Genomic DNA, 24,482 nt, shown 5'->3' with positions numbered 1-24,482 from the left:
CTGCCATTATGTGACCACACAGACGTTTTCTGGGGCAAGCTGGCACCTGGCCATTGCTTAGTGAGACCCTCCCACAGAGTTGGTGTGGGTCCAAGCCACAGGGGTCTCTGAAACATGGGGTTTTGAAACACAATCCCATCTGAGATAAAACTCTGGAGGGAGGTACCACCTGGCAGGCAGACAGCTTGGACACAGACAGGGTATAGGTGGGGAGTGGATGGAGGCCTGAGCCAAAGGAGGGGTGCTTGATCCCAGGTCGGTGAGAGCATGAAGTTCCTGTGCCACAGACTAAGGAACCAGGTAAAGCCATTGCTACCTCTCCTATGCACGTGCATGCATGCCATGCTAATCAACCCCAGTAAGCTAAGCAGTGCCACCTACGGGAAAACAGAGCCATGACACCAAGCCCCACCCAACTGCACTTTCCAAGCACATCCCCTAGAAGGCCAGCACAAGTCCCTCTACCTGCTTAGTGTACAGACTATAGAATGCTTTGTGCTTTCAGTTCTAGGGGAAACTGGATATAACTTCATTCGCATTTCATTCTGTTTGCTGGTTCATTTATTCAGGGGTTTTTGGTTTTGGTTTTTTTTGCTTCTATTTTTGTTTGAATTTTTTTTCTCCTTTTTCCCCTTTATTTTTCTTGGATACAGAAAGAGGAAATTTTGTTTTCCTTTCCTTTTTTTATTTTTTAATTATTTTTTACTTTATATTTTATTCTTTTTAAGGTTTTTAAAATTCTATTTAATTTTCTTTATTTAATTTTCTTCCATTATATAATTTTTTAATTTTTTAATTTCTCTTACTTTTTAAATTTTCTTTTCTTCCCCCGTTTTCTCTATTCTATCAAGCCTTTTCAATAAGCAGACCAAAACATAGGATTTAGCTTCCTTCATTTGATTTTTTGTTTTGTCTTTAATTTCTTAATTTTAATTTTTAATTTTTTAAATTTTTTTCTTCCTCCAAAATGACAAAACAAAGGAATTCACCCCAAAAGATAGAACAGGAAGAAATGACAGCCAGGGGCTTAATCAACCCAGTTATAAGCAAAATGTCTGAACTAGAATTTAGAACCACGATCATAAGAATATTAGCTAGGGTTGGGAAAAAAAGCATAGAATCCCTTTCTGTGGAGATAAAAGAAGTAAAGTCTTGTCAGGACAAAATTTAAAAATGGTATAACCGAGATGCAGTCTCAGATACCATGATGGCAAGGATGGACAAAGCAGAGCAGTGAACCAACAATACAAAAGACAAAATTATGGAGAATAAAGCAGAAAAAAAAAGAGGGAAACAAAGGAAAAATAGCACAGTAAAAGACTTAGAGAACTCAGTATCATATTAAAAAGGAATAACATCTGAATCATAGGAATCCCAGAAGATAAAGAGAAAGAAAAAGGAGCAGAAGGTATATGTGAGCAAATTATAGTGGAAAATATTTCCAAATCTGGGGAAGAACACAGACATCAAGATCCAAGAAGCACAGAGAACTCCCATTAGATTCAACAAAAACCCACCATCACCAAGGCATACCATAGTCAATTTCACAAAAATACATAGTCAAGGAAAGAATTATCAAAGCAGCAAGGGAAAAAAGTCCTTATAACCTATAAGGGAAGACAGATAAGGTTCAAAGCAGACCTGTGCACAGGAACCTGGCAGGCCAGAAAGGAGTGGCAGGATATATTCAACATGCTGAATCAGAAAAATATGCAGCCAAGAATTCTTTATCCAGCAAGGCTGTCATTCAAAATAGAAGGAGAGATAAAGAGTTTCCCAAACACAAAGTAAAGGAGTTTGTGACCATCAAACCAGCCCTACAAGAAATTATAAAGGGGACTGTTTGAGTGGAGAAAAGATGAAACAAAACAAAAAAGACCAAAAGCAACAAAGACTAGAAAGGACCAGAGAACAATACCAACTCTACAGGCAACATAATGGCACTAAATTCATATCTTTCAGTACTCACTATAAATGTCAATGGACTAAACTCTCCAATCAAAAGACATAGGATATAAAAATGGTTAAGAAAACAAGACCCATCTATATGCTTACAAGAGACCTATTTTAGAGATAAAGACACCTGCAGATTGAAAGTAAGGGGATAGACAACCATCTGTCATGGTAAAGGTCGCCAAAAGAAAGCTGGATTAGCCATACTTCTATCAGACAAACTAGATTTTAAAATAAAGACTGTAACAAGAGATGAAGAAGGACATTATATCATAATTAAGGGGTCTATCCACCAAGAAGAACTAACAATTGTAAATATTTATGTCCCCAACGTGAACACCCAAATATATAAATCAATCACAAACATAAAGAAACTCATTGATAATAATACCATAATAGTAAGGTACTTCAACACCCCACTTATAGTAATGGACAGATCATCTAAGCAGAAAATCAACAAGGAAATAATGACTTTGAATGACACACCGGACTGGATGGATTTAACAGATATATTCAGAACATTTCATCCTAAAGCAATAGAATACACATTCTTCTCAAGTGAACATGGAACATTCTCCAAAATATATCACATACTGGGACACAAATCAGCAGCTGTCAACAAGTACAAAAATATTGAGGACATATCTTCCATATTTTCAGACCACAGTGCTATGAAACTCAAAATCAACCACAAGAAAAAATTTGGGAAGAAAATATTTGGAGATTAAAGAACATCCCACTAAAGAATGAATGGGTTGGCCAAGAAATTAAAGAGGAAATTAAAAAGTACATGGAAGCCAATGAAAATGAAAACACAACAGCTCCAAACCTCTGAGATGCAGCAAAGGCGGTCATAAGAGGGAAGTATATAGCAATTCAAGACTTCCTAATGAAGGAATAAAGATCTCAAATACAAATTCTAACCTTACACCTATAAGAGATGGAAAAACAACAGCAAATGAAGCCCAAAGACAGCAGAAGGGGAATAATAAGGATTAGAGCAGACATCAATGATTTCGAAATAAAATAAAAACAGTAGAACAGATCAATGAAATGAGGAACTGGTCCTTTGAAAGAATTAACAAAGTTGATAAACCTCTAGCTATACTGATCAAAAAGAAAAAGGGAAGAACCCAAATAAATAAAATCATGAATGAAAGAGGAGATATCACAACCAACACCGTAGAAATACAAACAATAAGAAAATATAATGAAGAGAAGCGGCAAGATGGCGGCTTAGGAGGACGCTGGGCTCACCGGGCGTCCTGCTGATCACTTAGATTCCACCTACACCTGCCTAAATAACCCAGAAAACCGCCAGAGGATTAGCAGAACGGAGTCGCCGGAGCCAAACGCAGACGAGAGGCCCACGGAAGAGGGTAGGAAGGGCGGCGTGGCGGTGCGCGCTCCACGGACTGGCGGGAGGGAGCCGGGGCGGAGGGGCGGCTCGCCGGCCAAGCAGAGCCCCCGAGTCTGGCTGGCAAAAGCGGAGGGGCCTGACGGACTGTGTTCCCACAACAAGCGCGACTTAGCGTCTGGGAGGTCATAAGTTAACAGCTCTGCTTGGAAAGCGGGAAGGCTGGAGGACAAAGGGAGGGAGAGCTGCTGAGCCCCCTGACGACAGAGCTCAGCTTGGTGGGGAACAAAGGCGCTCGCCAGCGCCATCTCCCCCGCCCATCCCCCAGCCAAAATCCCAAAGAGAACCAGTTCCTGCCAGGGAACTTGCTCGCTCCGCGCAAACACCCAACTCTGTGCTTCTGCGGAGCCAAACCTCCGGCAGCGGATCTGACTCCCTCCCGCTGCCACAGGGCCCCTCCTGAAGAGGATCACCTAAGGAGAAGCGATCTAAGCCTGCCCCTCCTACCCCCGTGCACCTTGCCTACCCACCCCAGCTAATACGCCAGATCCCCAGCATCACAAGCCTGGCAGTGTGCAAGTAGCCCAGACGGGCCACACCACCCCACAGTGAATCCCGCCCCTAGGAGAGGGGAAGAGAAGGCACACACCAGTCTGACTGTGGCCCCAGCGGTGGGCTGGGGGCAGACATCAGGTCTGACTGCGGCCCCGCCCACCAACTCCAGTTATACACCACAACACAGGGGAAGTGCCCTGCAGGTCCTCACCACGCCAGGGACTATCCAAAATGACCAAGCGGAAGAATTCCCCTCAGAAGAATCTCCAGGAAATAACAACAGCTAATGAACTGATCAAAAAGGATTTAAATAATTTAACAGAAAGTGAATTTAGAATAATAGTCATAAAATTAATCGCTGGGCTTGAAAACAGTATACAGGACAGCAGAGAATCTCTTGCTACAGAGATCAAGGGACTAAGGAACAGTCACGAGGAGCTGAAAAACGCTTTAAACGAAATGCATAACATAACAAAATGGAAACCACCACAGCTCGGCTTGAAGAGGCAGAGGAGAGAATAGGTGAACTAGAGGATAAAGTTATGGAAAAAGAGGAAGCTGAGAAAAAGAGAGATAAAAAAATCCAGGAGTATGAGGGGAAAATTAGAGAACTAAGTGATACACTAAAAAGAAATAATATACGCATAATTGGTATCCCAGAGGAGGAAGAGAGAGGGAAAGGTGCTGAAGGGGTACTTGAAGAAATAATAGCTGAGAACTTCCCTGAACTGGGGAAGGAAAAAGGCATTGAAATCCAAGAGGCACAGAGAACTCCCTTCAGACGTAACTTGAATCGATCTTCTGCACGACATATCATAGTGAAACTGGCAAAATACAAGGATAAAGAGAAAATTCTGAAAGCAGCAAGGGGTAAACGTGCCCTCACATATAAAGGGAGACCTATAAGACTCGTGACTGATCTCTCTTTTGAAACTTGGCAGACCAGAAAGAATTGGCACGAGATTTTCAGGGTGCTAGACAGAAAAAATATGCAGCCGAGAATCCTTTACCCAGCAAGTCTGTCATTTAGAATAGAAGGAGAGATAAAGGTTTTCCCAAACAAACAAAAACTGAAGGAATTTGTCACCACTAAACCAGCCCTACAAGAGATCCTAAGGGGGACCCTGTGAGACAAAGTCCCAGAGACATCACTACAAGCATAAATCATACAGACATCACAATGACTCTCAACCCGTATCTTTCTATAATAACACTGAATGTAAATGGATTAAATGCACCAACCAAAAGACATAGGGTATCAGAATGGATAAAAAAACAAGACCCATCTATTTGCTGTCTACAAGAGACTCATTTTAGACCTGAGGACACCTTTAGATTGAGAGTGAGGGGATGGAGAACTATTTATCATGCGACTGGAAGCCAAAAGAAAGCTGGAGTAGCCATACTTATATCAGACAAACTAGACTTTAAATTAAAGGCTGTAACAAGAGATGAAGAAGGACATTATATAATAGTTACAGGGTCTATCCATCAGGAAGAGCTAACAATTATAAATGTCTATGCGCCGAATACCGGAGCCCCCAAATATATAAAACAATTACTCATAAACATAAGCAATCTTATTGATAAGAATGTGGTAATTGCAGGGGACTTTAACACCCCACTTACAGAAATGGACAGATCATCTAGACACACGATCAATAAAGAAACAAGGGCCCTGAATGAGACATTGGATCAGATGGACTTGACAGATATATTTAGAACGCTGCATCCCAAAGCAACAGAATATACTTTCTTCTCGAGTGCACATGGAACATTCTCCAAGATAGATCACATACTGGGTCACAAAACAGCCCTTCATAAGTTTACAAGAATTGAAATTATACCATGCATACTTTCAGACCACAATGCTATGAAGCTTGAAATCAACCACAGGAAAAAGTCTGGAAAACCTCCAAAGGCATGGAGGTTAAAGAACACCCTACTAACGAATGAGTGGGTCAACCAGGCAATTAGAGAAGAAATTAAAAAATATATGGAAACAAACGAAAATGAAAATACAACAATCCAAACGCTTTGGGACGCAGCGAAGGCAGTCCTGAGAGGAAAATACATTGCAATCCAGGCCTATCTCAAGAAACAAGAAAAATCCCAAATACAAAATCTAACAGCACACCTAAAGGAACTAGAAGCAGAACAGCAAAGGCAGCCTAAACCCAGCAGAAGAAGAGAAATAATAAAGATCAGAGCAGAAATAAACAATATAGAATCTAAAAAAACTGTAGAGCAGATCAACGAAACCAAGAGTTGGTTTTTTGAAAAAATAAACAAAATTGACAAACCTCTAGCCAGGCTTCTCAAAAAGAAAAGGGAGATGACCCAAATAGATAAAATCATGAATGAAAATGGAATTATTACAACCAATCCCTCAGAGATACAAACAATTATCAGGGAATACTATGAAAAATTATATGCCAACAAACTGGACAACCTGGAAGAAATGGACAAATTCCTGAACACCCACACTCTTCCAAAACTCAATCAGGAGGAAATAGAAAGCTTGAACAGACCCATAACCAGTGAAGAAATTGAATCGGTTATCAAAAATCTCCCAACAAATAAGAGTCCAGGACCAGATGGCTTCCCAGGGGAGTTCTACCAGACGTTTAAAGCAGAGATAATACCTATCCTTCTCAAGCTATTCCAAGAAATAGAAAGGGAAGGAAAACTTCCAGACTCATTCTATGAAGCCAGTATTACTTTGATTCCTAAACCTGACAGAGACCCAGTAAAAAAAGAGAACTACAGGCCAATATCCCTGATGAATATGGATGCAAAAATTCTCAATAAGATACTAGCAAATCGAATTCAACGGCATATAAAAAGAATTATTCACCATGATCAAGTGGGATTCATTCCTGGGATGCAGGGCTGGTTCAACATTCGCAAATCAATCAACGTGATACATCACATTAACAAAAAAAAAGAGAAGAACCATATGATCCTGTCAATCGATGCAGAAAAGGCCTTTGACAAAATCCAGCACCCTTTCTTAATAAAAACCCTTGAGAAAGTCGGGATAGAAGGAACATACTTAAAGATCATAAAAGCCATCTATGAAAAGCCCACAGCTAACATCATCCTCAACGGGGAAAAACTGAGAGCTTTTTCCCTGAGATCAGGAACACGACAAGGATGCCCACTCTCACCGCTGCTGTTTAACATAGTGCTGGAAGTTCTAGCATCAGCAATCAGACAACAAAAGGAAATCAAAGGCATCAAAATTGGCAAAGACGAAGTCAAGCTTTCGCTTTTTGCAGATGACATGATATTATACATGGAAAATCCGATAGACTCCACCAAAAGTCTACTAGAACTGATACAGGAATTCAGCAAAGTTGCAGGATACAAAATCAATGTACAGAAATCAGTTGCATTCTTATACACTAACAATGAAGCAACAGAAAGACAAATAAAGAAACTGATCCCATTCACAATTGCACCAAGAAGCATAAAATACCTAGGAATAAATCTAACCAAAGATGTAAAGGATCTGTATGCTGAAAACTATAGAAAGCTTATGAAGGAAATTGAAGAAGATTTAAAGAAATGGAAAGACATTCCCTGCTCATGGATTGGAAAAATAAATATTGTCAAAATGTCAATACTACCCAAAGCTATCTACACATTCAATGCAATCCCAATCAAAATTGCACCAGCATTCTTCTCGAAACTAGAACAAGCAATCCTAAAATTCATATGGAACCACAAAAGGCCCCGAATAGCCAAAGGAATTTTGAAGAAGAAGACCAAAGCAGGAGGCATCACAATCCCAGACTTTAGCCTCTACTACAAAGCTGTCATCATCAAGACAGCATGGTATTGGCACAGAAACAGACACATAGACCAATGGAATAGAATAGAAACCCCAGAACTAGACCCACAAACGTATGGCCAACTCATCTTTGACAAAGCAGGAAAGAACATCCAATGGAAAAAAGACAGCCTCTTTAACAAATGGTGCTGGGAGAACTGGACAGCATCATGCAGAAGGTTGAAACTAGACCACTTTCTCACACCATTCACAAAAATAAACTCAAAATGGATAAAGGACCTAAATGTGAGACAGGAAACCATCAAAACCTTAGAGGAGAAAGCAGGAAAAGACCTCTCTGACCTCAGCCGTAGCAATCTCTTACTCGACACATCCCCAAAGGCAAGGGAATTAAAAGCAAAAGTGAATTACTGGGACCTTATGAAGATAAAAAGCTTCTGCACAGCAAAGGAAACAACCAACAAAACTAAAAGGCAACCAACGGAATGGGAAAAGATATTCGCAAATGACATATCGGACAAAGGGCTAGTATCCAAAATCTATAAAGAGCTCACCAAACTCCACACCCGAAAAACAAATAACCCAGTGAAGAAATGGGCAGAAAACATGAATAGACACTTCTCTAAAGAAGACATCCGGATGGCCAACAGGCACATGAAAAGATGTTCAGCGTCGCTCCTTATCAGGGAAATACAAATCAAAACCACACTCAGGTATCACCTCACGCCAGTCAGAGTGGCCAAAATGAACAAATCAGGAGACTCTAGATGCTGGAGAGGATGTGGAGAAACGGGAACCCTCTTGCACTGTTGGTGGGAATGCAAATTGGTGCAGCCGCTCTGGAAAGCAGTGTGGAGGTTCCTCAGAAAATTAAAAATAGACCTACCCTATGACCCAGCAATAGCACTGCTAGGAATTTATCCAAGGGATACAGGAGTACTGATGCATAGGGCCACTTGTACCCCAATGTTCATAGCAGCACTCTCAACAATAGCCAAATTATGGAAAGAGCCTAAATGTCCATCAACTGATGAATGGATAAAGAAATTGTGGTTTATATACACAATGGAATATTACGTGGCAATGAGAAAAAATGAAATATGGCCTTTTGTAGCAACGTGGATGGAACTGGAGAGTGTGATGCTAAGTGAAATAAGCCATACAGAGAAAGACAGATACCATATGGTTTCACTCTTATGTGGACCCTGAGAATTTAACAGGAACCCATGGGGGAGGGGAAGGAAAAAAAAAAACAGGTTAGAGTGGGAGAGAGCCAAAGTATAAGAGACTCTTAAAAACTGAGAACAAACTGAGGGTTGATGGGGGGTGGGAGGGAGGAGAGGGTGGGTGATGGGTATTGAGGAGGGCACCTTTTGGGATGAGCACTTGGTGTTGTATGGAAACTAATTTGTCAATAAATTTCATATTAAAAAAAAAAAAAAAAAAAAAGAAAATATAATGAATAATTATATGCCAACAAATTGCACAATATGGAAGAAATGGACACATTCCTAGAAATGTATAAGCTACCAAAACTGAAACAGTAAGAAATAGAAAATTTGAGCACACCCATAGCCAGTAAAGAAATTGAATCAGTAATCAAAAATCTCCCAACAAACAAGAGTTCAGGGCCAGGTGGCTTTCCACAGGAATCCTACCAAACATTTAAAGAAGTTAACACCTGTTCTTTTGAAGCTGGTCCAAAAAATAGAAATGGAAGGAAAACTTCCAAACTCATTCTATGAGGCCAGCATTACCTTGATTTCAAAACAAGACAACGATCCTGGTACAAAGGAGAACTACAAACCAATTTCTCTGATGCATATGGATGCAAAAATTCTCAAGAAGATACTAGCAAACCATATCCAACAATACAATAAAAGAATTATTCACCACATGAAGTGGGATTTATCCCTGGGATGCAAGGCTGGTTCAATATCCATAAATCAATCAATGTGATACATCACATTAATAAAAGAAAGGATGAGAATGACATGATCCTTTCAATAAATGCAGAGAAAGCATTTGAACAAAATACAGCATCCTTTTGGATAAAAACCCTCAAGAAAGTAGGGGTATTTTGTGTCTTTTCAGACCACAACACTATGAAACTCTAAATCAATCATACCTCAAGCTCATAAAAGCCATATACAAAAGACCCACTGTTAATATCATCCTCAATGGGGAAAAACTGAGAGCTTTCCCCCTAAGGTCAGGAACACAGCAAAGATGTCCACTCTAACCACTATTCTTCAACATAGTGTTAGATGTCCTAGCCTCAGGAATCAGGCAACACAAAGAAATAAAAGGCATCCACATCAGCAAGGAGGAAGTCAAACATTCACTCTTCGAAAATGACATGATACTCTATGTAGTAAACCCCAAATACTCCACAAAAAAACTGCTAGAACTGATCCATGAATTCAGCAAAGTTATAGGATATAAAATCAATGTACAGCAGTCAGTTGCATTTCTATACACCACTAATGAAGCAGCAGAAAGAGAAATCAAGGAATCAATCCCAGTTATAATTGCACCAAGAACCATAAAATACTTAGGAATAAACCTAACCAAAGAGGTGGAAAATCTATACACTGAAAACTACAGAAAGCTTGTGAAAGAAACTGAAGAAGGCAGAAAGAAATGGAAAAACATTCTATGCTCATGGATTGGAAGAACAAATATTGTTAAAATGTCAATACTACCCAAAGCAATCTACGTATTCAGTGCAATCCCTGTCAAAATAACACCAGCATTCTTTACAGAGCTAGAACAAACAATCCTAAAATTTGTATGGAACCAGAAAAGACCCCTAATAACCAAAGCAGTCTTGAGAAGGAAAACCAAAGCTTCAAGCATCACAACTTCAGACTTCAAGCTGTATTACAAAGCTGTAATCATCAAGACAGTACGGTACTGACACAAAAACAGACACATAGATCAATGGAACAGAATAGAGAACCTAGAAATGGACCCACAAATGTATTCTGAACTAATCTTTCACAAAGCAGGAAAGGATATCCAATGGAAAAAAAAGACAGTCTCCTCAACAAATGGTGTTGGGAAAACTGGACAGCAACATGCAGAAGAATGAGCCTGGACCACTTTGTTACACCACAAAAATAAACTCAAAATGGATGAAATACCTAAACATAAGACAAGAAGCCATCAAAATCCTAGAGGATAAAAAAAAGCAACAACCTCTTTGACCACAGCAACTTCTTACTTGACAGGTTTCTGGCGCCAAGGGAAACAAAAGCAAAAATAAATTATTAGGACCTCATCAAGATGAAAAGCTTCTGCACAGTGAAGGAAACAATCAGCAAAACTAAAAGGCAACCAACAGAATGGGAGAAGATATTTGCAAATGACATAACAAATAAAGGGCTAGTATCTAAAATCTACAAAGAACTTATCAAATCAACACCCAAAAAACAAATATTCCAGTGAAGAAATGGGCAAAAGACATGAATAGACACTTTTCCAGAGAAGACATCCAGATGACTAACAGACACATGAAAAAAGGCTCAACATCAGTCATCATCAGGTAAATACAAATCAAAACCACCATGAGATATACCATCTCATACCTGTCAGAACAGCTAAAATTAACAACTCAGGCAACAACAGATGTTGGCAAGGATGCAGAGAAAGAAGAACCCTTTTGCACTGTTGGTGCGAATGCAAACTGGTTCAGCCACTCCAGAAAAATTATGGAGTGGAGGTTCCTCAAAAATTAAAAATAGAACTACTCTATGGCCCAGCAATTGCACTAGTAGGTATTTATCCAAAAGATACAGGAGTGCTGTTTCAAAGGGGCACATGCACCCCAATGTTTACAGCATCACTATTGACAATTGGCAAAGTATGGAAAGAGCCCATATATCCATTGACAGATAAATGGATAAAGAAGATGTGGTGTGTACACACACACACACACACACACACACACACACACACACAGTGGAATATTACTCATCAATCAAGAAGAAGAAATCTTGCCATTTGTAACAACGTGGATGGAACTAGATGGTATTATGCTAAGCAAAGTAAGTCAGAGAAAGACCAATATCATATGATTTCACTCATGTGGAATTTAAGATACAAAACAGATGAACATAAGGGAAGGGAAGAAAAAATATAAAAACAGAGAGGGGACAAACCATAAGAGACTCTTAAATATAGAGAACAAACAGGGTTGCTGGAGGGGTGTTGGATGGGGGGGGGATAGGCTACATGAGGAAGGATAATTAAGGAGAACACTTGTTGGGATGAGGACTGGGTATGATAAGTGATGAATTACTAAATTCTATTTCTGAAATCATTATTACACTATATGTTAACTAATTTCGATTTAAATTTTAAAAAATCAACAAGAAAGAAAGAAAAAGAAAGAAAGAAAGAAAGAAAGAAAGAAAGAAAGAAAGAAAGAAAGAAAGAAAGAAAGAGGGATGGAGGGAGAAAAAAAGGAAAAGGAAAGAAAGAATCATATACCCAGTAAAATATCCTTCAGGAATTAAAGGGAAATCAAGACATTCTCACATGAAGGAAAATTAAGAGACACTGTCTCAAGCAGATATATCTTAAAAGAATGGCTGAAAAAAGTTCTCTAAATAGAAAGGAAATGATAAAAGAAGGAATCTTGGACATCAGGAAGGAAGGAAGGCCATAATAAGCAAAAATAGGGGTAAATACATTAGCCTTTCCTTTTCCTCTTGAGTTTTCCAAATTAGGCTACTGACTGAAGCAAAAATTCTAATACTGTCTAGTGCAGTTCTAAATGAACATAGAGGAAATATTTTAGACAATGGTGTTATAAATGGGCACACAGTGGTACTTAAACTGGTTTGACATTTTATATTTGCACATGACATGATTTTCTTCATAGAAATCTCAAGGAATCTACAACTGCAAGAACTAATCGGTTCATCAATTTCAGAATACAAAATAAGGCTAAAATAATTCTGATTCTGTGTACTAGCAAAGAACATGTGGACAAAATCTGTCCATTTACAATTTACAGTTAGTCAAAAAACGACATACTTAGGGGTACATCAAACATTTATAGGATTTATATGCTGAAAACTACAGAATTCTGGTGAAAAAATCAAAGATCTAAATCAAAAATCTAAAAGGGATATACAGTTTAAATAAGTTGAAAGACTCAACATAGTAAAGATGTCACTTCTTGAAAGATCTTTTAACTCAATCAAAATCCCAGCAAGATTATTTTATAGTCATAGATAAGATTATTCTACAATGTATTTAGAAAGACTAAGAAACTAGAATATCTAAAACAGTTTTGAAAAAGAACAAAGTATGAGGAATTGGTCTACTGAATTATAAGACTTATTATATAGCTATAGTAATCAACTTTATAGTTTTGCTATCTAAAGAGAAACACAGATCAAGCGGACAGAAGAGAGAGCCTAAAACAGACCTACCCATAAAAATATGTCCATTGACATGTGGCAAAGGTGAAAAAGCAATCCACTGGAGGAAATACACTCTTTAAAAAATTGTACTGGAGAAAACAACAGCAACAACAACAAAAACACTTCAACCTGGATCTCACACCTTATACTAAAATTAACTCAAAACGTACCACAGATTTAATGTAAAATTTTAAGCTATAATACTTTTAGAAAAAAAGAGGAAAAATATTTAGGATCTGTGGTTAGGCAAAGAGTTTTTAGGTTTCACACTAAGAGTCACCACATCTCCAAAGGCAAGGTGAATTAAAAGCAACACTGAACTATTGAGACCTCATGAAAATAAAAAGCTTCTGCACTGCAAAGGAAACAATCAACAAAACTAAAAGGCAATGGATGGAATGGGAAAAGATATTTGCAAATGACATATCGGATAAAGGGCTACAACTCACCAACCTCCACACCTGAAAAACAAATAATCCACTAAAGAAATCGGCAGAAGACATGAATAGACACTTTTCCAAAAAAGACATCCAAGGCATACAGGATTGCTGATGCATAGGGGCTCATGTACCCCAATGTTTATAGCAGCACTTTCAACAGTAGCCAAATTATGGAAAGAGCCTAAATGTCCATCAACTGATAAATGGATAAAGAAGATGTGGTTTATATACACGATGGAATACTTCTTGGCAATGAGAATGAAATCTGGCCATTTGCAGCAATGTAGATGGAACTGGAGGGTATTATGCTAAGTGAAATAAGTCAGTCAGAGAAAGAGAGATACCATATGTTTTTACTCATATGTGGATCTTGAGAAACTTAACAGAAGACCATGGTGGAGGGGAAGAGGAAAACAAAAGTTACAGAGAGGGAGAGAGGCAAACTATAAGAGACTCTTGGATACTGAGAACAAACTGAGGGTTGATGGAGGGGGTGGGGGACAGGGGAAAGTGGGTGATGGGCATTGAGGAGGGCACTTGTTGGGATAAGCACTGAGTATTGTATGGAAACCAATTTGACAATAAATTACAGTTAATTTTTTAAAAATTTGACTTCATCAAAATTAAAAACGTTTGCTCTGTGAAAGTCCCTATTAAGAGAATGAAGAGACAAACTATACACAAAGAGGAAACATTTGCAAACCACATATCCAACAAAAGACTAAAATCTAGCATATATGAAATATAGATGGCCAACAGAAACATGAAAAGATGTTACCATCACTGATCATCAGGGAAATGCAAATCAAAACCACGAGATGTATCATCTTATACATGTCAGAATGACTAGAGTAAAAAAAGAAATAACAAGGATGTTAAGGATTTGGAGAAAAAGAAACCCTCATGCACTATTGGTGGGAATGTAAATAGACATAGCCACTGTGGAAAACAGCAAAGGGCAACTGGAGACATCTTTGTGATGATGAAAATATTCTGTATTTTTAGTGTACCAATGTCAATATCCTGGTTGTGTGTTGTTCCATAGTTTTGTAAGATGTTATCACTGGGGAGAAACATTAGATTTCTCTCCACTATTTCTTAAACTACATATTAACCTACAATTATCTCAGAATAAAATATTCAATTAATAAAGGGGGACAACATTGGATTTGCCAATGATTTCTTGGATATGACACCAAAGGCAAAGGCAACAAAAGAATAGACAAATTAGACTTAATGAAAATTTTAAAATCCTGTGCATTAAGAGACACTGTCAAAAGAGTAAAAAGGCAACCCAGAAAATGGGAGAAAAAAATACAAATCATGTATCTGATAAGGGGAGATTAATACCTAGAATATATAGAGAACAACTAAAGCTTAAGAAAAATACAGTAATCCAATTCAAAAATGGGCAAAAGGCTTGAACAGACATTTCTCCAGAGAAGATATACAAATGGCCAATAAGCATATGAAAAGCTGTTCAACATCACTAATAATTATAGAAATACAAATCAAAACTACAGTGGGATTCTACCTCACATCCATTAGGATGAGTACTATCAAAAACAACAACAGAAAATAACAAGTGTTGGTAAAGATACGGAGTAACCAGAACCTTTTGCATTGTTGGTGGGAAATACACAATAATATAGCTGCTATGAAAAACAGTATGGTGGTTCTTCAAAAAATTTAAAGTAAAATTATGATCCAGCAATTCCACTTCTGGGTATGTACCCAAAAGAATTGAAAACAATGTCTCAAAGAGATATTTGTACACCCACGTTCATTGCAGCATTATTCAGAATAGCCAAAGGTAGAAGCAACCCAAGTGACCATTAATATGTGAATGGATGAACAAAATGTGGTATATAATACAATGGAATATTATTCAACTGTAAAGAAAAAAAAAGGAAATTCTGATATATGCTGCAAAACATGGATAACCTGAGGACACTATGCTAAGTGAAATAAACCAATAACAAAAAGACAAAGGAGGATCTAGAATAGTCAAATTCAGAGAGACAGAAAATAGAATCACAATTTCCAGGGATTGAGAGTGGGGAGGAGAATGGTGTGTTATTGTTTAATAAGAAAATTCAAGTTGTACAAAGAGTTCTAAAAATGGATGGTGGTGATGGTTGCACAACAAAATTAATGTACATAATATTACTGAACTGTACGCTTAAAATGGGTATGATGGTAAATTTTGTGTGTATTTTACCACAATAAAAAATTTAAAAATAAAAGGGGTAAGTCACAGACCTTATTAATGTTTATTTATAGCCGTCCAGACATGGAGGAAAAGGTGTACTTGAATGCACTTGGCTAAAACTGGGATACATTATTAGGCTTTTCCAGAGCAATGATATTCTGCCCCTCTAAACCAACTCTCTCCCTTTGCTCTCAATCTATGCTCACCACACAGTATTCTTTTTTTTTATCTCTGTATGTTCCTCCTTTATCTTTTTAAATAAAAATTGCATACACTTCAGGTGTACAACATGATTTTATATACATATACATATAGTGAGATGATTACTATAGTCAAGCTAATCAACATATCATATCCTCACATAGTTGCCATTTTTATGTGTGTGATGAGAGCACCTTAAATCCATGCTCATAGCAAACATCCAGTATTCAGTATAGTATTATCAACTGTACTTATGTTCATTAGATCTCTAGACTTGTTCATCCTATGTAACTGCAACTTTGTACACTTTGACCAACGTCTCATTTCTCCACTTCCCCACCCCTAATAACTACACTTGTATTCTCTGTTCTATGTATTTGACTTCTTTAGATTCCACATATGAGATCAGTATTTTTATGTGTCTGGCTTACTTCATTTAGCATAATGTCCTCCAGCTTCATCCATGTTGTCACAAATGGCAGGATCTCCCTGTTTTCTAAGTCTGAATAATATTCTACTATATATTTCTATAGATATATATCACAATTTCTTTGTCCATTCATCCATCAGTGGGCACTTGGGTTGTTTCCATACCTTGGGTATTGTGAATAATGCTGCAGTAAACATGAGAGTGCACATATCTCTTTGAGATCCTGATTCCATGTCCTTTGATTATACACCCAGAAGAGGGATCGTTGGATCATATGGCAGTTCATTTTATTTTAGTTTTTTTTTTAGAAAACACTATAGAGGTTTTTGCTATTAAGTTGTGAGCTCCTTCTACATTTTGAATACTAACCCCTTTACAGATATATGGTTTGCAAATATCTTCTCCCAATCTGCAGGTTGCCTTTTCATTTTGTTGATAGTCTCCTTTGCCGTGGGGGAGCTTTTCAGTCACTGTAGTCCCATCTGTTTGCTTCCATGCAGCTTTCTGATTTGAGTGGCTCCTCAGGTGAGCTTGCCACAGGGAGCCTGCAGACCTACTTGGCCCAGGCCCTGTGGTAGTTAAGAGTCTCACTGTAAACGAACATACTGGCACATTCTGTATGTATGTAGCAGCCTCATGGGAGTAGATCTTGAACTCCCACCATGCTCACCCATACTCCCCTCTGGGTGCCCTGAAGAGCCAGAGTCTGGAGCTGCTGGGTGAAAGCCACCACTTGGGCTGCAGTGCTGCTGCCCCTGGATTCTCCCTGTGGAGCCAGCCACCCTTGGCCCCTACCTTCCTGTCCTGGGTGTTGGCTTTAACTGATACAGTAATGTTCAATGTTAGCTCTGAGGGAGCACTGCAGCCTACATCTTTTATCCTAAAAACAGAGAAATCCGCCTTTGAGATAGTAACTCACAGCCTATGGCTTGCTTATTCACAACTGATTTGTGAATTCTTTGCCATAGTTATAATTCCTTTCTATTCTGGATTGCCTGGCAGCCAACGTTATGTCTCACACAGATTCATGCATATATCATATATTAAAATATATTTCCTTATTTCTGTATCTTTCCTTTTTTTCCTTATATCCTGATGCAGAGACTCAGAATCTAATAATGCTCACCACTTGCCAATTAAGAGTCTTACCATATAATTCTTATCTTCCCAGGTCTATATATATTACATTAAGTTCAAACCTGGCAAGTCTCCTCCTTGACACCTACTGCTGGGTAAGTGACTCACACAGGAACCAGAGAAAGAAAGGTGGCACAGGCATTTAAACCTACCCTGCCCGGTAGCATGTGCTAAGCAGGCACTCCAGTGTCTGGGGACTGACTCACAGAGTGAGGCCTTCTGGGGCTTTAGGTTTTTCTTACCCAGAAAATAGGATCAACACCACTGCCATCATGAATTATTCAACACGTGCCTGGGCTACTCCTTGGTGAACAACAAAATAATGGAAACTGACAAAATTGATTTGTGGTGAATTTTTAGTGAAGCCAAGTTCATGGCAAGTGAGCAAGGGCAAGCAGGGCTCAGAGGAACCTGACCACAAAAACGGTCAGCCCACAATTCCCCTGGAACATCACTACCTGGCCAACAGCACAGCCAGGCCAGAGGACTGTACCAGGCTTCTTTTCCTCTGATGGCTTGGGGGAGGTGAACACTCTCTCCCATGGAAAAAGCATAGGCACTTGGACTCACCAAACCAGTTCCCCAGCCAGAGGATGGGCAAGACTCTTAAAGCATTTCATGAAGCATTTGAGTTACTAGATAATTAGAAACTCAATTACCAAATCTCTAAACATAATTTCAGCTGCTTAGCAGAGTGCTAAGAAAGAAAGGCTTCAATTCAGCACATTTTGAATTTTACATTAGGGCTTCACTAATTAGAAGGAAAAAACATATTGGCACCATGTCTATCCTTCCATTAATCTTCCTCAACATATATTCTGCTGCCTGTTATTATATAATCATTAAATGTAAAATATTAAACTGGACATTTGACTTTATTGATCACTTTATGGGCTAAGGATACAGCAAGTAATTATCTGCCAAGACAGATTCATCGATTGGGCTGTCATTGGAAGAGCTGAAATTGACACATAGTTGATTATTATTCTAGTGTACTGTTTTCATCAATTATTTTGTCTCATTCTCTTTCTCATCAAGAGTTGTGTATTTACAGTTTGTTTCTATTTAAAAATTCAAAAAGCAGACTTTTTGCCCTGAAACCAGATGGGTGGTTTTCTGTGTAAATCAGAAACTCTGCAGTTTAAGTATACAGACTTACTTTTATAGACTTGCACATTTTATCTAATCTAATACCAGGAAACTTTAGACTAGTATTTTATCTCTCTACACCTCAGTTTTTCTACTTGAAAAATAATCTTATGTCATCTGGATTTTTTTCCTTCCTTACTCTGCTTGTTCCTTCAGTATTTAAATTCAGTACAGTTTGATAAAGAGATATGGGGCCCTTCCAATGTTCTAGGCACTTCGCAAGATGCTGAGGATGCCAAGCTTCCTTGAGGACAGGGATGCTTACAGCCTAGTAAAGGAGACTGATCTGGGCCTAAATAAAGGGCATGAAAGAGTCTAAGAAGGTGGAGGCTGAGTGTGAGCAATAACTGGAACTCAGCAGCCTTCTGGTTCATTCTGATGCAGGGAAAGATGTTTTTAAATACTGTGCTAGCAACAGGATCAAAGTCACCTACCATATTCAGGGCATGGAGAATGGGAAAAAAGTAAGGATTATTTTTAAATGCCTTCCTGGGACATGGAAGAAGGCAGATCTTGGAGCTCACCTATTTCAGAACTTAGCAGCTGACTTCATGGATGATCTCTAACACAGACTAGAGCTTCATGGAATTCCTTTCTTGGAACAGATTTGTAGAGAAGTCCTAATGTAGTGTTTTGCCTAATTCCCATTTGTTTAGGTCATGGACATAGAATTTAGCAATATAGCTTGTGACATACAGTTCTTTCCATCTTTAATTTTATACCCCATATGGACAGGGACCATCACTTCAGTTTTTTCTTACCTGTTTATTCCCACTTCTTTGTATTTCTGCTTTCAGTAGGTATTCAATAAAAGATAATAAAAGCTTCTTGTGAGGTAGAGAGTAGTGACCCACTTGAATAACCCAGCTTCCATGAAGGTGAGTTCTAAATTTCAATTAGAATAGTTTGGGCACATGGTAGATGTACATTAACTTCTCTCAGTTTACCTGGGACAAAGCAGTTCAGGTCACTTTCAATAATGGGGGCTTGATGGCTGATAACATGAATATATGAAACTGAAATTGATTTCACTTAAGCATCTTTCCAATGTTGACATGGGACACAGCATAGTGTCATGGAAACATCATTGTATACTGGTTAAGAAACCTGGGTTTTGGTCTCAGTGACCCTAGAAGGTGATCCAACCCTTGTCAACGAAGTAGGACCAGATACTCAGGAAAGGCACTTCTCACTCTGAAATTCTACAATTCTATTTTGCCTTGAGTTAGGTAGACCAGTAGTTAGCATTCACAACGGCAATTAAAAGATAACGCAGTGTATTCAAATTGCATTTTCCAAGGATTGCAATTCTAGGAATTCACAGACTACACCAGAGTTTAAATCTCTTTGCTCCTACCCAACCCAACTCCACTGACTTTGTGCATTCTCACTGCGTGTATGTGGCTAAAGGAAAGAAAATGATTTGCTATTAAGTTGTGATGACTTAGGCTTTGGAAAGTATTTGTGAGTGGGCAACAATTATTTTTTGAATTTTCAAGTAAATCTGTAGTATGTTTTTCTGTATCATTACAGAACTGTGGAAAGATTGTTTTTGTTCTGTTTTACTAAAACTCCAGCATTTTTAGAGTAGAAGGTCTCAATCTTTCTTTACCTTTTTCCTTTTTTCTTTTTTTAATGTCTACTTGAAACTGTGAACTATTTCCTAGAACAATGATGAAGCTCATAAATAAAATAGTTTGCCTACAATTTCAGGTTAGTGGGAAGGGCATAGGGAGCTGTTTCCAGGTTAGGAATCCCCCCACCCCAGGCCTATTGTAGGGCCAGGTTTAGCTCTAATATGAATATTTTTATCTTTAACCCTCTTAGTTCTGCTACCTACTAGCTATGCAACCACAAACAAGTTGCTTAACCTTTCTGACGCCCCTTTGGAAACAGAGGAATTATATTTACTTGCAATTGGTTGGGAGCACTAGCATTATTAACCAATGTAAGTAAAGCACCTAGTACTGTGAATGTTTACTCACTATATGTGTTCTTCCCCTTTCTCATTTCTTTTCTTAATCTCAAACTCACATAACGATATGCTTTCCTTCAGCATTTTGGAGTCCCAACTCTTTTTGTATTTTCTACATTCTTCGTTAATACCACCCCCACCTCTAACTTACTCTTTGTATTGTTCAGTCTTATATAATACACTGGATTTCTTCCTTTTTGTTTTAAAATTTTCTACTATTTAGGAACAGCACCATTGTTCTTCTTTTGCCAAAATGGGGTTCATTTTTAATTCTCCAGCTTTGCTACTTCTAAGGTAAAGCCTTAGTCACATTAGCATGGCCTGGAATTTCCCATTTTAAATCTTTCCTGGGGCTGAAAATTAATCTTTCCTTAGGCAGTACCTAAAGGGTATGCGTATTGAGTGATCTAACGATCAATTAAACACTTGCTGAGCTGCGGCAAAGAAACTATTTCTTTACACAAAAAGAGGCAATGGTAATGCAGGTAGAATCCAGGAACATTGTGTTAAACTTGCCTAGGCTCTGAAAGGAACACTGGGATCCAAACCTAGTGGGTGACATTGGGCCTCAAGAGTACAGGAGACAGGGGCGCCTGGGTGGCGCAGTTGGTTAAGCGTCCAACTTCAGCCAGGTCACAATCTCGCGGTCCGTGAGTTCCAGCCCCGCGTCAGGTTCTGGGCTGATGGCTCAGAGCCTGGAGCCTGCTTCCCATTCTGTGTCTCCCTCTCTCTCTGCCCCTCCCCCGTTCATGCTCTGTCTCTCTCTGTTCCAAAAATAAATAAACGTTAAAAAAAAAAATTTTTTTTAAAAAGAGTACAGGAGACAGAGTGGAAAACTAATTCTTATTGAGCAACAATTATGTGCCTGGTAGAAGTCAAAGGTTGCAGTATGGAGGCCTACAGCCCACAAGTGTGGGGTTTTCTGTTTGTTTTTAAAAAATCATAGATCTAGGGGCACCTGGGTGGCTCAGTCGGTTGAGCGACCACTCTGCTCAGGTCATGATCTCACGGTTTGTGAGTCTGAGCCCTGAGTCGGGCTCTGTGCTGCCAGCTCAGAGCCTGGAGCCTGCTTCTGATTCTGTGTCTCCCTCTCTCTCTGACCCTCCCCCACTCATGCTCTGTCTCTCTCTGCCTCAGAAATAAACATTAAAAAAATTTTTTAAATAAAAAAAATCATAGATCTACATTTCAAAGAAGAAACATTAGGGGCGCCTGGGTGGCGCAGTCCGTTGGGTGTCCGACTTCAGTCAGGTCACGATCTCGCGGTCCGTGAGTTCGAGCCCCGCGTCAGGCTCTGGGCTGATGGCTCGGAGCCTGGAGCCTGTTTCCGATTCTGTGTCTCCCTCTCTCTCTGCCCCTCCCCCGTTCATGCTCTGTCTCGCTCTGTCCCAAAAATAAATAAAAAACGTTGGAAAAAAAAAAAAAAAGAAGAAACATTATATGTATATACATCATATATACACACAAGGATCTTATGACTTCTGAAAAATCAGTATATTTTGCAACACTACACTCAAATTCTTACATGGCAACAAGTTAGAGGAAACCAGAGACACTATCATTATGGAGGTACAAGCTCTGAAGGTTACTTGTGTGTACATTTTGTACCTGGTCCTTTTGCCTCCCATTTACTTCCTTTTTGGTAAACCATTGAAAATCTGACTCTTCTCTTTTTTCTCTTTCCCTATATATATATTTGTATGTATATGTGTGTGTATATACAATATGATATGTATGTATATGTGTGTGTGTGTGTATGTGTGTGTGTGTGTGTGTGTGTAATAAATAAGACACTATATATATATGTTTAATTTCTTTGATGCAGATGATGTTGGCTCTGTTACAAATGAGAAAATGTGAAGATCCTCAAGTGACTTAGAGCACAATTGCGAGGAGACAATGAAGACATGTCACCTGAACTTGCCTACCTAATGTAGCCCAACAGGAGTGGTTCTGAACCATGGACACTTTTGGTTCCCAGAGGACATTTGCCAATTTGTGGAGACATTTTTGGTTGTCGCACATAAGCCATCTAGTGGATGGAGGCCAAAGATGCTGCACATCCTGCAATGTATAGAAGAACCCACTCACTATAACCAAGAATTATTTGGTCCAAAATATGAAATCATCAGTAGTGCCAAAGTGGAGAAACCCTGCTCTAGAGGGCTGTGGCCATGCTTATAAAAACATCTCTCTCTAGAGGACCTTGTTACTGTCTTGGTAACAACAAGGGGTTCCTGTCACTATCTATAGCAACCATGGAGAAGTTTTGAGCTGTCAAAATTTCACACGATTGAGATCCTCTCTCCCATCCCAGAGAATCCAATTAATGTTTTAGGAGGTGGGAGATAAACCAGAACTGAAATAATGTACTATCAGCAGATCCTCACTGTAGAAATTCTCAAAGACTCATGGAAGTATTTTGGGAAGAAGGAAATGATTGCAAAAAAAAAAAAAAAAACCAACTGGAATGCAAGAAGAAAATGGTAGGAGCATTAAAAAGGTTAATGATATATACAACAATAACAATGATGTCCAATTTAGGGAGTTAAGGAAATAAGTTGGAACAAAGTGTCTAGACAACAGTAGCATGTAAATGGCACATGGAAATGGAGTGTGAAAGTTCTAAATTCCTTAAAGATAAAGCTACTCATTGAAATTATAATTTGTTAAGATATATAAGCATATTAAAATTTTAGGATAATGACTAAAAGAATAAAGATAAAATATATAATTTCCAAGTTAATGAAGGGAAAAATTCAATGGGGGTGGATCTCAATCCAAAAGAATGAGGGAAAAAGGAAAATTTAAAACAATTGGAGCAATATGAAACAAATCACAAAAGAAGGTGGTAAAATAAATCCAAATATATGAGTAATCATGATATATGTAAATAGACTAGAATTTATAAGTTTAAATTATCAGACTAGATAAAACATACAAATCCAGAATGTATGTTCTATATACAAGGAAAACATTACAAATTAAAGAAGCAATTAAAAGGTTTTTTTAGGGGCGCCTGGGTGGCTCAGTTGGTTAAGCACCGGACTTCAGTTCAGGTCATGATCTCACAGTTCGTGGGTTTGAGCCCTGCATCGGGCTCTGTGCTGACAGCTCGGAGCCTGGAGCCTGCTTCTGATTCTGTCTCCCTCTCTTCTCTGCTCCTCCCCTGTTCATGCTCTGTCTCTCCCTCTCTCTCAAAAATAAATAAACATTTAAAAAATTTTTTTAAGTTTTTTTAAATGAATAAAGATATAATACGCAGAAGAAAGTTGATGTAGCTATATTAATATAGGCAAAATAGAGTTTAAGGTAACAAGCATACTATAGATAAAGATGATCACTATATATTGTTAAAAGTTTAGATTTACCAGGAAGATACAACAATTCTAATTTCCGTGTATCTAACAAGATAGCTACAAAATATTTAAAGTAAAAATTGATAGAATAAGGAGAAATTGATAAATCTATCATCTTGGTGCGCAATGTTTTCACTTTTGGTAGATAAGAAACCAGTAATGATATAGAGTATTTGAACAACATAAGCAACAAGTTTAATCATGCACATACAACACTGCTTCTGACAGCTGGAGAATACATATTCTTTTTGAGCTCAAAAGGAATATTTATAAAAAGTGGCCAGACCTAATGTGAATCTCAACAAGTTTGAATAAAAACTGATATCAACTGGTATCATACAGCCCACCATACAACTAGATCAGTATTGTTATAGCAATAATTCTGAAAATTAAAAAGTATGCTTCTGTTTACCTCATGAGTAAGAGAAGAAACTAAAATGGAAATCACATGAAACTTACCAGTTTTAAAAATGCTACCTTTCA

General features: G+C 38.4%; 1 long non-coding RNA gene across 1 annotated transcript; it reads left to right on the top strand.

The window, feature by feature from the left end:
• The first annotated feature begins 144 nt into the window (after positions 1 to 144).
• On the top strand, positions 145 to 23,658 carry LOC123379690. Its single transcript, XR_006584531.1, has 3 exons — positions 145 to 300; positions 17,551 to 17,611; positions 22,466 to 23,658. It is a non-coding gene; the product is annotated as an uncharacterized LOC123379690 (long non-coding RNA).
• The last annotated feature ends 824 nt before the right edge of the window (positions 23,659 to 24,482 follow it).

The sequence above is a fragment of the Felis catus genome, chromosome C1 (genome assembly GCF_018350175.1).
Source record: "Felis catus isolate Fca126 chromosome C1, F.catus_Fca126_mat1.0, whole genome shotgun sequence".
Lineage (NCBI taxonomy): Eukaryota > Metazoa > Chordata > Mammalia > Carnivora > Felidae > Felis > Felis catus.
The sequence above is the reverse complement of the archived record's forward strand: the minus strand, read 5'-3'. Positions and strand labels throughout refer to the sequence as shown.